At 39.6% G+C, this 8,778-nt stretch overlaps 1 long non-coding RNA gene across 1 annotated transcript in view; it reads right to left on the bottom strand.

The window, feature by feature from the left end:
* LOC112488513 (uncharacterized) overlaps positions 1-8,778 on the bottom strand; it is a 40,830-nt gene that overhangs the window by 351 nt on the left and 31,701 nt on the right. The window lies entirely within an intron of this gene.

The following is an 8,778-nucleotide window of genomic DNA, read 5'->3' as shown; positions in this document are numbered from 1 at the left end:
ATATATGTACATATATGTACATATATATATGTACATATATATATATACATATGTGCATATATATATACATACATATATATACATATATATATACATATATACCTTTAATTTTTTTTGACTAATTACAATGATTTAGCTTAGCTGGAGTCCAGAGGTGTGAAACTCATTTTGGCTCAGGGGCCACATGCAGCCCGAATAGATGTCAAGTGGGCCGGACAAGTAATAGCATAACATAATTACCTATAAATAACTATGAGTCCATATTTTTCCCCTTTTGTTTTCATGCGAAGAAGTACAGGTATTTTTTGAAAATATTCATATTTACTGAAATATCATTTGAAAAAAACAAGTGTTTGTGCTTTTTTTTTTAAATTCATCAAGTGGGCCACATATAACCCCTTAGCGGGCCGGTTTTGGCCTGCAGGCTGTATGTTCGACACCTCTGCTGTAGTCTGACTAGAGGTTTAAATCTTATGAAGGTATAAATAGCCAAGATAACCAAGTGTGATGAGAAGGGCTAATTAAGGAAATGCAGTTTTCAGATTTTTTGGTATGTGTCATTTTGGAATTTTGCGGAATAAAAATGTCTTTCAATTGTGAAAATACAAAAATTAAAGTGTTCTTCAGTGCCCATTTTTTTGCATCTCATTTATGAAACATTTCTAACAAACTTCTCTTGAGTTCAACAACTTTCAAGATAAAGCGCTTGTTGACGGGAATGGGAAAATAAATGATCGTGGTTTTCTGTGCACGTTCTGACACGAAAAAAACAAAAAAACTTTTGCAGGTTAAAACAGGATAGAGTCATGACTATCCTGTCCAATAAGGACATTTAGTGACTGCATTCTAGATTTGAATACTCTGGATGTTGAGTTGTTAATCTTTCCCCCTCCTTGGGCTAAAAGGTATAAGTAATTGCCTGCACCTCTCTTGGGGCTTTTGAGGTTCGATTACCCCATTTTATCGCTTTTTTTTTTTTTTTTTGAAGCAATATAAGACCTACAGCCTAACTTTTGCCTTCGTATCTTGAACCACATCATGACTCCTTGTGTCTGCACGCATTATGGAAGAGGCTTAATAGCTAAAGCGAGAGAATGTCAAAGTGCACCAGAGCTAAGAGGCATGAACAATCTTTAAACAGGACTAAGAAGCGCAGGAGACTCTCGGAGTTTATCCTCAAAGACGCAAAGACAAGCGCTGAGAGGATTGACCTATAAAGTAGACAGGAAATAACGGTGATCGCACGTGCCTTAAAAAATCAGCTAAATAACTCAGCTAAATTATCAATATAATTAATTACTCTTAATTACTAAGCTATATAACGATGACAAAATCTTTCTCGTGGAGTCAGGTTTTCCGCATGTCAGACAGGTTATTATTTTAGATAAGGTACAAACTAAGGCGCATGGGCCGGATACGGCCCATTCAGGCTTGTAATCCGGCCCGCCAAACTTGTCCAAATGATATAATTGGTTTGTATTGTGATTATACTTCTGCCTTTTCTCTGCAATTCCCACATTTTCCCTATAGATGGCGCTATTTTGTTATTAATTATTCATTTGATTGTTAGGCCATGTCTTGCGTTTAGCTGTGCGAATTTGACCAAGTTCAGCGAGCCACCTTGCATGCGTCATGGATGGATGGATTGCAAACTAGAAATTGTTTGGAGTATGGATTCCGTGGTATTAATATATCAATACTCACAAGAGTATCAATTGAGTACACATTACTAGGATAATATGTATTTTCTTATCAAACAAACCACTGTTTGAGTTGCTGCCACCTAGTGACTGGATGCATGCTTCTTCGCAGTGTGCCATATTTTTACTGAAAGCTCAACCCCTACGCTCTGACCCCCCTTAGGGACTGCACCCCCCATTTTGGGAACCTCTGCACTACATGATGATTGTAAAAATAACCGATTCTCAAAAAGCGTGTCAAGTTGATCATTTCTATCCCATATACTACACAAACATTGAACCAAAACCCATATATTTGTGAGTGTTTGTCTGAATTGAGCAGTATCCTGAGATTCTGCCAAGTCTTTTAAAAAGTTAAAGGGCAACAAAGTTAATTAACCCCCCCCCCCAAAAAAAAATAAAAAATAAAACCAACAGATCCCACGCAGCCAATGTCAAATGACGAACACACTGTGTGCAGTATCTGGATCCACCACAGTCGCTGTAAGCACTACATTCAAAAAAACAACGTACATCTGCCCGCAAGCCTTCGACGAGACCGGAATCCAGATGGTCAGTAGTTCTGCCAGATCATTTAACAACAGCACACCAGCCGAGAGAGAGAGCAAGGCAGCGCTTAACTTCCAGGACCAATTGAACAGAACCCTATTTGAACTTCTGTATCAACACGGCATGCTGTGACATTACACACTCGCTAACTCAAGCCCACATGTGCACCACTGCAATACTTCACAGGCATATCCCCGTTTTCAGCTTCCAGCTATATTTTTATTGCACGTTCTTAGCCACAATCATCGCGACGGCATAGAGTCAACCAGCTGCGCCCGCAAAGTGGAGTGCTGGAGAATTAACATGTGCCAACGCCAGAGGAAATTGATTGTTTGATAATAACAGAAGACAAATGTGAGGAAGAAGTTGAAAACTTTCAATACAAGGATAGCGGCGCACCAGAAGAGAAAGAAGAAGAAAAGAACCCCTGAACAGTGGATGGATTTTATAGATGGTTAAGAAACTACATACGTTTTTTTTTTTGTTTTTTTTTTCAATAATTACTTTTTTCTATGCAACAGCAAAGCGCTAAAACGCCTTTAGCTCAAAATCGCAGTTTAAAACTCTTGAGATTTGCCACTGTTGACTGAAAGGTTCTCTTCTATAGTTGTTTACTAGACTTCGTTGTGTTACTTGTCTACTCGAGCATCGAGGTAAGCACAGTGGTCCCTCGTTTATCGCGGTAGATAGGTTCCAAGGCCGGCCGCGAGAACTGAATTTCCGCGAAGTGGTGACACGATATTTATGCGCAGTAAAATGATGACGAGGAAGGTGATGATGACTTTTACCGCGCAGCCGATGATTGATTTTACGTCTCTCCAGAGGGTGGTGCCATTTCTTGGTGCCATCTCTTCCACGGTTTCCGAAGGTGTAGCCGTAGTAGTAGCAGGAACTGACTCTTTTTTGCGAGGCTGCAAAGACGTTGTGATCGGCAGTTGCTTCCGCTGCTTCTTTTTCCAGTCGAAGAGTAGCTTGTAGGCAGTCATGACGTCGTCAAAATTGGACCGATCGAACTGTATCGTCGTCCCATTCCTGTGACATCTCTTGCAGATCCAAATCCGGGATGCAGTATATTTTATATATATAGTTTCAAAAACCTGCAAAGTCGTAAAATCTGCGAAAGATGAACAGCGAAATAGCGAGGGACTACTGCAATACTTTTTCTGATCCGATGCATTCATGGTGAATGGCGGTCCAGCGATAGATACGTACATGATTTCTAATCTATCTTTTTTTTTAAGTAAGTAATATGCCTAAGGTTAGAGTATTTCAAACATTTAAATTCAGAAAATTTATTTCAATTTTTTTTTTATCCGAAATAGTAAGAATGTTGTTCTGTCTGTTTTGAATAATCCATCGGAGGCAGACAGTACAAAAGTCCAAGGATCTATCCTAATGCAGCCGTGTTCCAGCCTTGTTCTTGGTTCTGGGCTCACACCTCAAACTTTGATATTTTTATCATTTTAGATCAGCCCCTATTCATGCCCCCCCTGAGAAGACAGAATGCTTTGTTCCACCTACTGGGGTATTTGATCTTCTATTCCCTCAGAAAACCCCTACAGGCAACATCCTTGATCTTCAAGTGTGTGCACTCCAAATGCAAGAGACGGTATAAATATAACGCATATATATATATTTTTTTTTTGGTTGATATTTTTTATCTGTTTAATTTATATTTTATATAAAAAAAATTGCTGGCCGCAATATCATGTTGTGGCTGGAAGATTTAAGTGAACTTATGTGTACATTTATTCTTGAAAACTTCAGGTATGCCGTTTCATACTGGTACCTCATAGTATACAGATACAGTTTTCAGACTGCAAAGTTATGCGCATTCACTCCTCAAACGATACCCATTAACTAAACAAACTCCAGAGGAGAAATCCAAGATATCGCGTTCATTCTCGTTCTGCTGATCACATGACAATGTGCGTGTGTGAGGAGGAGGGTTGAGGATCCCCTGAGGGGGGTATATGCACTATGACTCCATGTGGTGAAGCATCTCCAGGAGGTGAGAGGTGCACACCAACACACCAGTGGGCAAAATTAAAAAAAAAAAAAAGTACGAGGAAAAAGCAGAAAAAATTAGCTGGGGAAATTACCACCAGCAGGGTAAGAAGCTCTGTCGCTGAATCCTAGTGGCGTTGGAGCTTAAATACTGTATATCCTCAATTGAAGGCCACGCCCACCAGTGCTCGGGCTGATCATGACCAGCAAAGCCAACAGCCCGGGAAGGGGGAAACACACATTGCAGCTCATTTTATAAATCGATTTTGATAATCAGGCGATTGTATGCAGAATGCTGGAGCTCGCAACACATACAGTGGTTTGTACTGATAGATAAATTAATAAATATTACCAGGCGCTCAATAGTATTTCAATTGAGGGGCGGGGGTGGTTAATATCGGAATCGGAAATTAATATCGGCATATCGGATATCGGCAAAAAGTTCATATCGGGCATCCCTATTTTTAACATAGGGAACAGGTGCCCTGTGGTCATTCGCAATGACTATTATATATGATTATTATATCTGCTGGAACTGCCTGTATATCTATCTAGCTAGCTGGCTTTCTAGCTAGCTATCCACCTGGTTTTACCTGTTGATCTGGTCAGTGGCTGAAACCGTGCTTAAATACATTTAAGGTATTTTAATCTTCTAAAATATTTATATCTTTTAATCCATGACGTATGATGTATGAGGTATGGTTTAGAGACGGTAGCAATAGGCAGAAGACAGGAGGCGGAGCTGAAGGTGGCAGAGTTAAAGATGCTAAGATTCTCTTTAGGAGTGACAGGAATGGACAGGATCAGGAATGAGGTCATTGGAGGGACAACACAGACAGGAAGGTTTGGAGAAAAAGCTAGAGAAGCCAGATTGAGATGGTTTGGACATGTGCAGAGGAGGGACAGTGGATACATCGGTAGAAGAATGTTAGAGATGGAGCTACCAGGTAGGAGACAAAGAGGAGATGTATGGATGCAGTGAGGGAGGACATGCAGATAGTTGGAGTCAGAGTAGAAGATACAGAGAACAGGGAGAGATGGAAATCAATGATCTGCTGTGGCAACCCCTGAAAAAAAGGGACAAAGCTGAAAGAAAAAGAAGAAGAATCTTTTAAATTAAACACATTTGATTTTTACCAAAAGTGCATCTTAACATCTCTAAATGAAATAATACACTGTTGTCAATCAGCCGTTATTCATTAAATTACATATATTATTTGAAAAGTAACCATGTGTCGTGCATTTAATGTGTCTGATTTCACCAGTTGCAGGTTCACCGTGAACTTTTCAGGGACTTCACAGAAACACTTGCCCCCTTTTCTGATTTGTCTATGACACTCCATTTAAGATGTTTCTCTTTGAAAAGTCATTACTGGCCTTGTCTGCTTGATTAGATCTGGATGGATTCAGTGGCTGCTTTCACCCAGAGTGGGAGTGGGAAATATGTGTGCAGAAGTGGATCTGCACATAGCTTACACTTGAAAGATTCCTCAAGATTTGTAATGACATTTGTCTGGCTGAATCAAATCTGTCATTTACAAAAAAAAATAAAATTCTCAAAAGATGTTGCTACTTTAGGTACTGGGGGCAACCAGAGAGTTGGTCAAACATTTCCAGACAATGCAAAGCCTTCACTACTGGCCTAAACAGTATCAAAACAATAACGGTAACGGTAGTCTGACAAATATTTGAATTTAAGTTATATGATTTTTGTTTAAATATTGAGAAGAATACGGGATAGAAATACATTGGAACTTCGGTTTTTGAACCTAATTCGTCCGTTCGTGAGGCGAAAAATTCGAGAACTGAAACAATTTTCCCCATAGGAATCAATGTAAGATGGATTAATCTGTTCCTGTACCCCAGATGATGGCTTATTCAAACTTTTTCGAACAGTATTTTGTTCATACACAAAACCAATGAAAATAATTAGATCTAACAACAAAGATAAACAAAACTGAATAAAGAATAAATCTATAAGTAGGAAAGGCAATTTTTATTCACCCTCACCGGTCCTGAGGTGTCGTGATGCTACATCGACGGGAGACAAAAACAACTTCCTCAGTTGTTTGAAATGAGAAGCTACATTCATTTTCAATCTGTGTTCAGAAAACAAACAATTACATTCTTCACCGGGTTTATTTACTCAGTGACTGAGCAGTGAAGGTAACCATGAGCAGATTCATTTACCCGTGCCCGAAAAACCTTTCCTTTTGGAGCTTTGTCACATTGATGAATTGCTGATTAAAGTCGTTGCGATGGCTATCAGTACAGAAGAGCAGACCAGTCAAAGTAGAGACGAAAAAGCAATGAAAGAAAAAAAGAGGTGTAAAAAAAAAAAAAAAAAAATTTAAAGTGAAGCATAGAAATGTGTGTGTGATGCTAATGGTTCACTAATGGTTCACAGCGACTGGCTGTACCAGGACATTACCGATGGCACACAACCTGCATTCCTATCTAACAGTTTGATGAAATCATAGGACATGGGTATGAGATGCAGAACCGATTCAACATGTTCAGGACCTTTGTGTAATCTTGAGCAGAGTGTACTTCTTTGACAAATGTTGGGTTAGAAGTCGGACCAGAGGCACCCAGGAACTGGTAAGAGCTGGGTTGTAGGTTAGTAGGTAGGTGGGTAGATGGATGGATGGATGGATGGATGGATGGATAGATGGATGGATAGATGGATGGATGGATAGATGGATAGATAGATGGATAGATGATAGATGGATGGATGGTTGATGGATTGTGACTGGTGATCAGATTTACCTAAAATTACTAAAAAGTGTAAAATAGTGCACCTAAAAAATAAAACCCATCAAACAATACCCTGTCCTCAAGTAAAATAGTGCACCTAAAAAATAAAACTCATCAAACTTTTTTTTTTAAAAATACAACAAAAACAAACTCCTTCTATAATAGAAAAGTCTTCTTAAGACTGTGGTACGACTACAAAAACAGACTACGTAATTCAACTTGCTAGGTTCGAGTGTGCAGAGCCACACTCAACTGTGTAGTTGGTTGTTGATTTTCCAATATTTGAGCAGTCCTCCCTCCGGGTTGCCCCTGTGATGAAAAGGGATGGGCACCAGTAATGCAAAAATAATCGTATAATCTCCACTCTAATTAAACAGATGAAATAGGGTCTTTACTGTGTGCCTCGAATAAGGCTAAGGTTGCCCCAAGGCACAGACAGAGACGAGCATGAAGTTGCACTGTAAGTGACTCATGAGGAAATGGAGACGGTCTGCATCACAGAGGAGACGGTCTGCATCACGGCCTGCATCTGCACTCTTCAACTCAACTTGTTCTGTGCGTTCCCCAAATGGATCGCTTCTCGTTTTTCTGCTTGAAGCAAAAAAGGAATCTTTAATTTAACTACGTGTAAATTAAACTGGATATATATTGGTATATAGGTCGGCAATATCGGAGGACAGCGACAGCAGTTGCTGGTAGTGATGAGAGTATCAATCCCATGGTATCTATGTGCGGATACTCAGACGAGTACCAATTACATACATAGGTAGTTATTACAGTGGTCCCTCGTTTATCGCGGTAGATAGGTTCCAAGGTCTGCCGCGAGAAGTGAATTTCCGCGAAGTACTGACACCATATTTATGCGCAGTAAAAGACTTTTACTGCGCAGCAGATGATTGATTTTACGTCTCTTCAGAGGGTGATGCCATTTCTTGGTGCCACCTCTTCCACGGTTTCCGAAGGTGTATCCGTAGTAGTAGCAGGAACCGGCCAAAAACGTCGTGATGGGCAGTTGCTTCCGCTGCTTCTTTTTCCAGTCGAAGTGTAGCTCATCGGCTGTCACGACGTCGTCGATTTTGTTGCAAAATTGCACCGCTCGAACCGTATCGTCGTCCCATTCCTCTGACATCTCTTGCAGATCCAAATCCGGGATAGAGTATATTTTATATATACAGTTTTCAAAAACCTACGAAGTCGTGAATCCGCGAAAGATAAACCGCAAAATAGCGAGGGACTGCGGTAATACTGCTTAATAAACGTGTCATCTTTTTGTGGAAACGTACTACATTACTTACGTCAAACTACATTTTTTATTTTAAATTTTAATAATTTTAATAATGATTCAAATCTTACTTTATCCTTATGAATAATTGTATTGCCATAAAATGTATTTTTAAAATAAAAAAATATGCTAAAAAAAAAGAAGTCAGTCTCTGTGGCCTACTGTCAGCCTTTGAGTCATAAATTGTGTATTTGTGTTTATGTTATTGTCAATCTGAATGCAAGTGTTGGCACAGAGTGTTCAAAGTGGCATTGCGCACTGTGGAACAGATAGGAAGCAGCTGTGAGTAATTGTTTTGCTCTGTTGCTAAAGCTCATCCTGGCCCTTTATAGATAAGCTGTAGCTTTTTTTCTCTCTCTGGGAAAACGAAGAGAAGATGAAGAAAGAAGAAACAAACACCAGGCCATGGCCGGCTGTGTTTGAACTGCCTCTTAAAGAATCCTCGCTGTAAGTGAAATTTCTCTCTCTCTCTAACAAAAAAAA

Source organism: Cynoglossus semilaevis, chromosome 18 (genome assembly GCF_000523025.1).
Source record: "Cynoglossus semilaevis isolate Cse_v1.0 chromosome 18, Cse_v1.0, whole genome shotgun sequence".
In the NCBI taxonomy this organism is placed as follows: domain Eukaryota; kingdom Metazoa; phylum Chordata; class Actinopteri; order Pleuronectiformes; family Cynoglossidae; genus Cynoglossus; species Cynoglossus semilaevis.
This window is presented reverse-complemented; position numbering and strand designations above follow the sequence as displayed.